The sequence below is a fragment of the Rhinopithecus bieti genome, unplaced genomic scaffold (assembly GCF_001698545.2).
Source record: "Rhinopithecus bieti isolate Rb0 unplaced genomic scaffold, ASM169854v2 scaffold_13029, whole genome shotgun sequence".
Classification (NCBI taxonomy): Eukaryota; Metazoa; Chordata; class Mammalia; order Primates; family Cercopithecidae; genus Rhinopithecus; species Rhinopithecus bieti.
In genome coordinates, this window is record NW_016807982.1 from 3,713,778 (window position 1) to 3,724,887 (window position 11,110).

Genomic DNA, 11,110 nt, shown 5'->3' on the forward strand with positions numbered 1-11,110 from the left:
CCTCGTGATCCGCCCGTCTCGGCCTCCCAAAGTGCTGGGATTACAGGCTTGAGCCACCGTGCCCGGCAAATTTTTTTAATTCTTTAAATTCCTTTTCTTCCATTTCTTTTCTGAGTTCTGCCATGCTTGTTTCACTGCAACTCCCGTTGACCGGATAGCCCCTCTTTGAGTTCCTAAATTTCTGCTCTGAACTTTTTCTTCATAACTGCATTAGGAATTTGTCAATGCCAGTAACAAGTAGGGTTTTAATTTTTCTCTGCTTTGTGATGATATTGTTTGTTGAAGTTTCTTTGTCAGAGATGTCACAGTGCCTTTTTACATTTTTTTCTATGGCATTTTTGTATAGATACTTAACCACTTTTTTGTTGCTTATATTGGCATGAGATGAGTTTCCCAAACCATCTGTTAGAAGGGACTTGAAAGTCTTAGGAACGTTAGGAACACCTTCGGAGCAAGATAGTTTTCCATGTTTCTGTGTTCAAGGCTTCTCTCCTCCATTGTTCTGGTGGATTCTTTCTTCAAAATACAGCCACATCTCCTATGCCTCTCAGTAACTTAAGGGGTTTAAGTAATATGAACTACCAGCCGTGAGTTCCCAGGTCCTATTTCTGCTACCAAGGGATATACCTCCTACCCTTTAAATTGCCTGCCTCAAATGTTAACAATTAAAGAATTTGTGGCCGGGCGCGGTGGCTCACGCCTGTAATCCCAGCACTTTGGGAGGCCGAGACGGGAGGATCACAAGGTCAGGAGATCGAGACCATCCTGGATCCTGGCTAACATGGTGAAACCCTGTCTCTACTAAAAATACAAAAAATTAGCCGGGTGCGGTGGCAGGCGCCTGTAGTCCCAGCTACACGGGAGGCTGAGGCAGGAGAATGGCGTGAACCTGGGAGGCGGAGCTTGCAGTGAGCCAAGATTGCGCCACTGCACTCCAGCCTGGACGACAGCAAGACTCCGTCTCAAAAAAAAAAAGGAATTTGTGATAGATATACAGAAGTTCTTTGTACTATTCTTATAACTTTTCTGTGAGTTTGAAACTACTTCAAAAGAAGAAATTACAAAAGAGCATGCCTTACTTATAAAAGAGTGGTCCTTTCTGAGATCTGTCACTTCCAAACCACTTATTGTTCTGCCACTTTCTACACCTCCTTTCCTTACCTCCTTCTGAGAATCCCCCCTTTAATCTCAGTTCTAAACATTGTAGTTCCCACTTGAGATAGGTTCTTTTCTTTCTGGGAGTAAAGATGTGCTATTCCCCTACCAGATTCCTTTATACTTCTTGTCATTCTCCCATGCTCAGATGTGGCTTCTTTTAGTCTCAAGTACTTTGGGTCATATTTACTTATAATTTGGCATTTTTAGGTTTTTATTATCCCCTAGTTTCACTAAAGACGTATGGTATTTTTTGTTTTTAGCATTGTCTTTGTTGCTCTGTACCGGTTCTCGGAGAAAGATGGGAAAATTTGGAACTAAATTGCTGTTATGTTCCTACTAGAACTTGAAGTCCAGCTTTGAAAATTATTAAGAAATAATTTCTAAGCCGGGTGTGGTAGCTCACACCTGTAATCCTAGCACTTTGGGAGGCCAAGGTGGGAGGATCACTTGAGCCTAGGAGTTTGAGACCAGCCTGGGCAACATAGTGAGACCCCCATCTCTATTAAAAAATAAAGAAATAATTTCTAAATAACCCCTTGTTTAAAGAAATCATGAAGAAAAGTTTGAACTGAAGGATAATGAATACAATACATATAGAACTGGTATGATCAGCTAAAGCAATGCTTAGAGAGAATTTAAAACTTTAAATACCTATTATAAAAGAAAAAAAGCATCAGTGACATGAGCATTCATTCTCAAGTTAGAAAAATCACAGAAAATTAAATGCGAAAGAGAATAGAAAGAAAGAAAAGATAAAAACCAATCAGTGAAATAGAAAAAACTTCTCTCTGTCCTTTAGATAGGGAGACTTCAAAGGTTTTTAAGAAGGATAGTGACATGATCATATTTGTTTTCCAGAAAGAGACCTCTGGCAGCAGTGTGGAGAATAGATAGAGGAGAAAAAACTAATCTGAGAAGCCAGTTAGGAGGCTTTTCAATCACTAGTTCAGGTAAGAGATGGTGATGGTCTAATGTGGGATGGAGAGGAAGGATTAAGCTGAAAAAATAGGTTTAAGAACCATGTCCAGAAAAAAAAAACTTTGGGTGTAGTTACTGGTACATGGAACTGATTGGAAAAAAATAGACCAGAGCTTTACTGGATTTTTGAAGGAATTGTTTTTGCGAATAAACTACAAGCCTGGCATATCAGTCAAGGTTCAGCTAGAGAAACAGAACCAGTAGGAAGTATAGAGAGAGGGTTTATGCAATTGTAGGAGCTAGATAGGCAAGTCTGAAATTTTGGGGGCACGCTGTCAGAAAGGGCAGGTGAAATTCAGGCATGGGCTGAAGCAGTTATCTGTAGGTGGAATTTCTTGCTCTCAGGGAAGCTTCAGCCCTACTTTTAAGACCTTTCACCTAACTGAATTAGGCCCATCCACATTATTCAGGATAATCTCTTTTACTTAAAGTCAACGGATTATGGATTTTAATTACATCTACAAAATACCTTCATAGCAACACCTAGATTAGTGTTTGATTAAACAAATGGCAGCTGGTAGCCTAGCAAGTTAACACATTAAAAACAACACCTGCCATGGTGGCTTACACCTGTAATCCCAGCATTTTGGGAGACCAAAGCGGGAGAGTCACTTGAGATCAGGAGTTTGAGATTAGGCTGAACAACATAGTGAGACCTGATCTCTACCAAAAAAAAAAAAAAGAAAAGAAAAAAATTAGCCAGGTGTGGTGCGTGCTTGTAGTCCCAGCTGCTAGGGAGGCTGAGATGGGAGGAAGGCTTGAGCCCAGGAGATCAAGGCTGTGTTGAGCCATGATTGTACCACTGCACTCCAGCAGTGACAAAGCAAGGCCCCATCTCAAATAAATAAAAAGAACAACTACTCTCCACACCTGGTGTGAAATTTTCTGTGATTATTCAGCCCTTGAAGCAACTTTAAGGTACAGTGACTGCCATATTATAAACTATCTCCCAAGAAGGGCGTACTCTCCAATGTACATTCAGAGTAGTGACTGAGTTTTCTAGCAGGTATGAATGGTGGTACTGTCAACTGAATATGGAAGTAGATCTACTATGGCTGATTAGTTGGCAGTATACACCATGTATCAATGTTAACATGTCCAAAGCTTGAGGATTCTATGGAACATATAGGCAGACATATCTAGTGTATAGTTAGAAATTTAGGTATGAAAATCTATAAGGTAGGAGCTGAAAGTAAGAGTGTTGGGACTCTTCAGTACGTAAATCCATGTTTGAAACTATGGAAGTGGAAAAACTCTTTAGGAATATTATTTAGATTGAAACAGGAAAGAGAAGGATAAAGCCATCGAGGAATACTAGCATTTAAGAAAGAAAGAACTAGTGAGCAAGTAATGATAATTACAAGGCAATATGAGACACCAAACATGATGTCAAAGAAGCCAAGAGGGGAAACATACCCAAAAAATAAATGAACTGGGCAGAGGGGCTCACGCCTGTAATCCCAACTACTTGGGAGGCTAAGGCAGGAGGATAGCCTGAGCCCCAGGAGTTGGAGGCTGCAGTAAGCAGTAATTGAGCCACTGTACTCCAGCCTGGGCAACAGAGTGAGACCCCATCTCTAAAAAAAGAAACAAAAAGTAGATGATTTCACAGTTAAACAATGAGAGCTTTTTCAATAAAATCAAGAGACGAGGATATCAGTACTATGGTTTTTAGTCACTATTGTGTTTGCTAACTTCTGTTCTTCTTACAGGTTTCAGTCTACATGTTACTTCCTTGAGAAGCAGTGTTTGACACCCTTCTCCCCCCATCCAGCCATCCCCCAAGTCTGAGTTAGGTATTTCTCTTCTGTATTCCCATAGCACAGTGTAATTCCCCTATAATAGCATGTATCACCTTGAATTATGAGTGTTTATTGTTCTGTCTCTCCTATTAGAATGAAAGCTCCATGAAGGGATTGTCATTTATTCAGCAGTGTACTCTCCATGCCCAGTACAACTTTTGGTCATATTAAACAAAGAATGAATAAATCCAAGATCATAGGAGGAGGAGCATCCAAATGAACCTCAAAAATCAGAGAAATATTTGTAGTAGTATGTGATATCTTAGCTGAGCTTTAACAAGTATAATGAGATCAAGAGTTTGGATTGAAAATGAGGTACTCAGGAATAAACGATTTCTGAGGTCTCTAAGATATTATAAAACCTTATTGAAATATCTAAGAGAAAATTTAATGAAACGCATTATCCTTATGGAGAAGACTCAATTTTATAAAATGTCAGTTTTCCCCAAATCAATCTATAAATGTAGTTTTAATTGAAATTCCAGTTGGGGGCCAGGTACGGTGGGTATGCCGGTATTTCCAGGACATTGGGAGGCCAAGGTGGGAGGATTGCTTGAGCCTGGGAGTTCTGACCAACATGGTGAAACCCCATCGCTAAAAAGAGACCAAAAAATTCGCCAGGTGTGGAGGTGTGTGACTATAGTCCCAGCTACTCAAGAGGTTCAGATGGGAGAATCGCTTGAGCCCAGAAGTCGAGGCTGCAGTGAACTGTGCTCTCATCACTGAACTCCAGCCTGGGCAACAGAATGAGACCCTGTCTCAAAAAAAAAAAAAAATTCCAATAGGGTATAGTATTATTAAGATTTATATGGAATAATAAGTGACTAAGAAAAACCAATAGAATTTTAAAGAAAAATAAAGCAGGAATTGTACTACTTCCTATAAAACTGTAACAGTTATACCACATGACTTCAAGTGCAGGGACAGGCAGATTAATGAAGCAGAGTCTAGAAACGAGCCATATATGTGTTTATGGAAACTGTAAATATCTGATGTAGTGTTTCAGATCAGTAGGGAAAGAGTAGAATATTTAATAAATTGTGTTTACACAGTTAACTTTAAAAAATTAGATCCATCTAACATTAGACACAAAATTTATTTCTAGGTGAATTATAATCTCAAATATGAAAACCAAATCTTCCAAATTCTTTTAGGATAAAAATGAGAGAATGTTCCTAACACCAAACAAAGTAAAAAGTATAAACTGCAAAGGAAAATACTGATAAACTTGACCAAAATTTAAAACTTGTGTAATGCAAAAGAAACAAAGTTAAAAATATTAGAAAATTTGTAGCTCATATAACTGAGAACTTTACAAAATATAAGGACAGATGAATTGAAAAGTAGGTAGTTCTCAAAATAGGAAACCCATATAGCCAGTAAACACGTGAAAAGATTCCCATTCATTTATAATCAAGAACTTGCAAGTGAAATCAGTGTTACCATTTTGTACCCATCAGATTTGTTAAAAAAAAAGCCTTATGATTTGCCAAAAGTGCAAGGTGAAAGAAAAAATCTTATGGAAATACCAAATGTTGGTGAGGATGAAGTAAAAGGAACTCTCACACATTGTTTGTAGAAGTACCATTTGGACAAACCCGGAGAGCAGTTCTCAACTAGAAGAGATGAAGTAAAGATGAAATTGCATAACTTAAAAACCCATAAAGAGGTATCATTGCATGTGGTGCTTGAAACATTATATGTAAATAGCAGAAAATTGGAAACGCAGCTTAATTCCTGCAGTAGTAGAATGAATAAACAGACATAAAATAGTTACATAATACTTGTGTACTACATAACAAGTTAAATGAATGAACATGATCTATATGCTATCAGTGTGGAATATTAAAAACAATGTTGTACCCAGGACATTGTAGCTCAATGGTCTGTAATCCAGCACTTTGGGAGGCAGAGGCCTTTAGATCATATGAGGACCAGGATTTGAGACCAGCCTGGCCTGCATGGCAAAACCCCATTCTCTACGAAAAAACAAAAAATTGGTCAGTTGTGGTTAGTGCACGTCTGTAATCCCAGCTACTGGAATTGAGCATGAGAATCGCTAACCTAGGAGGCGGATGGGTTGCAGTGAGTGAGATCACACCTCTGTACTCACAGCCTAGGCAACAGAGTGAGACTCTGCCTCAAAAAGAAAAAAGGAAAAAAATATGGCTGGGCCTAGTGGCTCACGTCTGTAATCCCACACTTTGGGGAGGGTCAAGGCGGGTGGGATCACTTGAGATCAGGCATTTCAGACCAGCCTGGTCACACATGGCTAACCCTGTCTCTACTAAAACATACAAAATTAACTGGGCTTGGATGGTGCATGTCACTGTAATCCCAGCCTACTTTGGAGGCTGACGGCAGGAGAATGCTTGAACCGGGAAGCAGAAGTTGCAGTGAGCCGACGAATTGCACCACGTGTATCCATGGGCCTGGGCGACACGTTAAGACTCCATCTCAAAAAAAAAAAAAAAAAAAAAAAAGAAGAGTAAAAAGAAAAAAGAAAGAAAATGTTGAGGGGTGAGGAAATAGCAAAAGGGGGCCGGGCACAGTGACTCAAACGCCTGTAATCCTAGCACTTTGGGAAGCCAAGGCAGGTGGATCACTTGAGGTCAGGTGAGTTCAAGACTTAGCTGCCAACATGGTGAAAACCTCATCTCTACTAAAAATACAAAAATCAGCCAGATGTTGGTGGCATGCACCTAGTATCCCAGCTACTCGGCGGAGGAGAGGCTGAGGCAGAGAATCAGTTACCCAAGGAGGCAGAGGTTGCAGTGAGCTGAGATCCCATGCCACTGCCACTCCCAGCCTGGGCTGACAGAGCAAGATTCTATCTCAAAAAAAAAAAAAAAAAAAAAATTAGCTTAGCATGGTGACACATGCCTGTCAATCCCAGCTACTCGGGAGGCTGAGGCAGGAGAATTTCTTGAACCCAGGAGACCAAGGTTGCAGTGAGCTGAGATTGTGCCACTGCACTCCAGCCTGGGTGACACAGTGAGACTCTGTTTCAAAAAAAAAAAAAAGCGAAAGGATATGTTGTTACTTATATAAACTTAGAGCAAAAGTATATACTGGGTACATACAAATAAAGTGAAATTATAAAACAGAGATGGGACAAATACACACCAGTTTCAAGAGTTTGGTTCCTTTTAGGAAGAAAAAGAAAAGAGAAATGGAATACAGTGGCTGGGTTAGGGAGAAGAGATAGATCAAAAAGATTTAAGAAAAATATGAGAGTATGTTTATGTGAGCAAAGTACAAGTTGTGTCACTGGGAGGCAAAAAAATAAGATTGATTAAAAAAAAATAAAAAAAAGACCTACGATCCGGGTATTTTAGCTCATGCGTGTAATCCCAACACTTTAGAAGGCCGAGGCGGGTGGATCACGAGGTCAGGAGTTCGAGACCAGCCTGAACTCGACATGGGGAAACCCCATCTCTACTAAAAATACAAAAATCAGCTGGGCGTGGTGGCACACACCTGTAATCCCAGCTACTCAGGAGGCTGAGGCAGGAGAACCGCTTGAACCTGGGAGGTGGAGGTTGCGGTGAGCCAAGATCTTGCCACTGCACTCCAGCCTGGGGGACAGGGCAAGACTCTTGTTTCAGAAAAAAAAAAAAAAAACCTATGGTAGCTTAATGAAATGGAAATAAAGCCTAACATTTGAAGTTGGTTTATTTTTTCCCCAGCTTTATTCAGGTATGATTAACAAGTAAAAGTTACATGTATTTGAGGTATACAATGTGATTTTTGATAATACGTATGCATTGTGAAATGATTACAGCAATCAAGCTAATTAATATAACAATCACCTCATAGGTATGTGAGAGACATAAGAACATGAAATTTACTCTCAGCGTATTTCAAGTATACATAATAATTATAGTCACCATGCAGTACATTAGGTCTCCAGAACTTACTCATCTTGTAACTGAAAGTTTATACCCTTTGACCAGTATCTCACCATTTGCCTCAGCCCTCAGCCCTGGGTAACTACCATTCTAGCCTCTGTTTCTGTGAGTTGAGCTTTCTTAGATTCCACATGTGAGATCATACAGTATTTGTCTTTCTGTGTCTTGCTTATTTCACTTAACATAATATCCTCCAGGTTCATCCATGTTGTCACAGATGACAAGACTTCCTTCTTTTAAAGGCTAAATAATATTCCATTTTATGTATATACCACATTCTTTTTATCCATTTGTCTGTCAGTGGTCACTTAGGTTGTTTCCATATCTTGGCTATTGCGAATAATGCTGCAGTGAACGTGGGAGTGCAGATATCTCCTTGAAATAGTGATTTTATTTACTTTGCATGTAGTCCCTGAAGTGGGATTGCTAGATCATATACTAGTTCTATTTTTAATGTTTTGAGGAACCTCCATACTGTTTTCCGTAAAGGCTGCAACAAGGATTTATTAATTGCCAATAAAATGCTGCTGTGAAAAATAATGAGAAATATTGCACTGACGATCTTACTTGGTTACATTTCCTTTTTTGCTTTTGTGTGATTTTGATTTTGGAAGCCTTGTACGTGGTATACTGCACTGAACTAAACAGCCTTTATTGAACTTGAAATCAGCTGGAGAAGACTGGTATTGAGCACTATAGTAAGTACTGTAAAGGAAAATACCAAGTGCAATGGAAGCATAAAAGGGAGGGATCCATTGTAGTCTCACTGGTTGAGGGATGTTTCCCTCAGGAAATGACAGATGGGAGCTAGGTGACATTGGTAATGGAAATAAGCGCAATTCTCTCTAATTGTGCGATTGGTCTTGAGAATGATTGTTCTATTGGCGTTTAATAGCCTAACTTTCAACTGTGGAATTAAACTTACTGTATTTTACCAATCTAAGATTCAAAATTGTTTGTTTACATTTCAACATCTCTGAAATTGGGAGATATCTTACAATTGATGGTTTGTCACAGCTCAATTGGCAGGTTTCTTTTTAAAGAATACATAAAATGCTGGTGCACCTTACCATCAATGGCATCTTAGATTTGATGAAATGCGGAATATTTCTTTATCTTGTTTTGAGGCCAGCCCATTTGCAACTTGCATTTTATTATTGTAATTCACAGATTTTAAGACCATCATAGTGGCAATTCCAGCATTTTTGGCAGGTTGAGGTGGGTGGATTGCTTGAGTCCAGAAGTTTGAGACCAGCCTGGGCAACATGGCGAAACCCTGTCTCTACAAAAAATACAAAAATTAGCCAGGCGTGATGGAGTGAGCTTGTAATCCCGGCTACTCAGGAGGTTGAGGTGGGAGAATCACTTGAGCCAGGAGGTGGAGGTTCCAGTGAGCCATGATCTCACCATTGTACTCCAGCCTGGGTGACAGAACAAGACCCTGGCTCAAAAAAATAAAAAGACCATCATAGTGAATCTGATGTTTGTTAGTTATATCTCCCTTAAGATGTTATTTACCTCTCATGTACCAGATAGAATACTAAGCATTTTGTATTAATTATTATTATAGTATTGCATGTAAATTCTACCACAATTGTATAAGTTAGATAGTATCATCGACTGAAGTTTAGAGACAGAAAGTCACATAGTTTATATTTAAAGGGGAGAAGTTCAATTCTTCTGACTCCAGTGCATATACCTTTAACATAGCTCTGTACTGCATCCCTTAAGAAGCAAGATTCCTGGCAGGCGAATCTGAGATCTTAGACACATCAGTTAAAAAATTTATTTTTGTGGCCGGGCGCGGTGGCTCACTCCTGTAATCCCAGCACTTTGGGAGGCCTAGCAGGGCGGATCACAGGGTCAGGAGATCAAGACCATCCTGGCTGACATGGTGAAACCCCATCTCTACTAAAAATACAAAAAATTAGCTGGGCATGGTGGCAGGTGCCTGTAGTCCCAGCTACTCGGGAGGCTGAGGCAGGAGAATGGCATGAACCCGGGAGGTGGAGCTTGCAGTGAGCCGAGACTACACCACTGCACTCCAGCCTGGGCGACAGGGAGACCATCTGCCAAAAGTGCAAGGTGAAAAGAAAAATCTTATGAAATACCAAATGTTGGTGAGGATGAAGTAAAAGGAACTCTCACACATTGTTTGTAGAAGTACCATTTGGCACAACTACCCGGGAGAGCAGTTCTCAACTAGAAGAGATGAAGTAAAGATGAAATTGCATAACTTAAAACCCATAAAGAGGTATCTTGCATGTGTGCTTGAAACATTATATGTAATAGCAGAAAATTGGAAACAGCTTAAATTCCTGTCAGTAGTAGAATGAATAAACAGCACATAAATAGTTACATAATACTGTGGTGTACTACATAACAGTTAAATGAATGAACCAGATCTATATGTATCAGTGTGAATTATTAAAACAATGTTGTACCCAGACATTGTAGCTCATGTCTGTAATCCCAGCACTTTGGGAGGCAGAGGCCTTTAGATCATATGAGACCAGGAATTTGAGACCAGCCTGGCCTGCATGGCAAAACCCCATCTCTACGAAAAACACAAAAATTGGTCAGTTGTGGTAGTGCACGTCTGTAATCCCAGCTACTGGAATTGAGGCATGAGAATCGCCTGAACCTAGGAGGCGGAGGTTGCAGTGAGCTGAGATCACACCTCTGTACTCCAGCCTAGGCAACAGAGTGAGACTCTGCCTCAAAAAAGAAAAAAGAAAAAAATATGGGCTGGGCCTAGTGGCTCAGATCTGTAATCCCAGCACTTTGGGAGGTCAAGGCGGGTGGATCACTTGAGATCAGGCATTTCAGACCAGCCTGGTCAACATGGCTTAACCCTGTCTCTACTAAACATACAAAAATTAACTGGGCTTGATGGTGCATGTCTGTAATCCCAGCTACTTGGGAGGCTGAGGCAGGAGAATCGCTTGAACCGGGAAGGCAGAAGTTGCAGTGAGCCGAGATTGCACCACTGTACTCCAGCCTGGGCGACACAGTAAGACTCCATCTCAAAAAAAAAAAAAAAAAAGAAGAGAAAAAGAAAAAAAGAAAGAAAATGTTGGGGGTGAGGAAATAGCAAAAGGGGCCGGGCACAGTGACTCAAACGCCTGTAATCCTAGCACTTTGGGAAGCCAAGGCAGGTGGATCACTTGAGGTCAGGAGTTCAAGACTAGCCTGGCCAACATGGTGAAACTCCATCTCTACTAAAATACAAAATCAGCCAGATGTGGTGGCATGCACCTG

General features: G+C 40.2%; 1 protein-coding gene across 3 annotated transcripts in view; it reads left to right on the forward strand.

The window, feature by feature from the left end:
• Positions 1-11,110, forward strand: part of AGO3 (argonaute RISC catalytic component 3) — a 129,996-nt gene that overhangs the window by 50,742 nt on the left and 68,144 nt on the right. The window contains exons 3-4 of one of the 3 annotated variants that reach the window (XM_017884481.1): positions 2,017-2,108; positions 3,849-3,927. The exons of 1 other annotated variant lie outside the window; for it this stretch is intronic. The gene's annotated coding sequence lies outside the window, so the exon portion shown is untranslated. Of the gene's footprint in view, positions 1-2,016; positions 2,109-3,848; positions 3,928-11,110 lie in introns of those variants that run through there. One more of the 3 variants, XM_017884483.1, reaches the window with a different exon arrangement.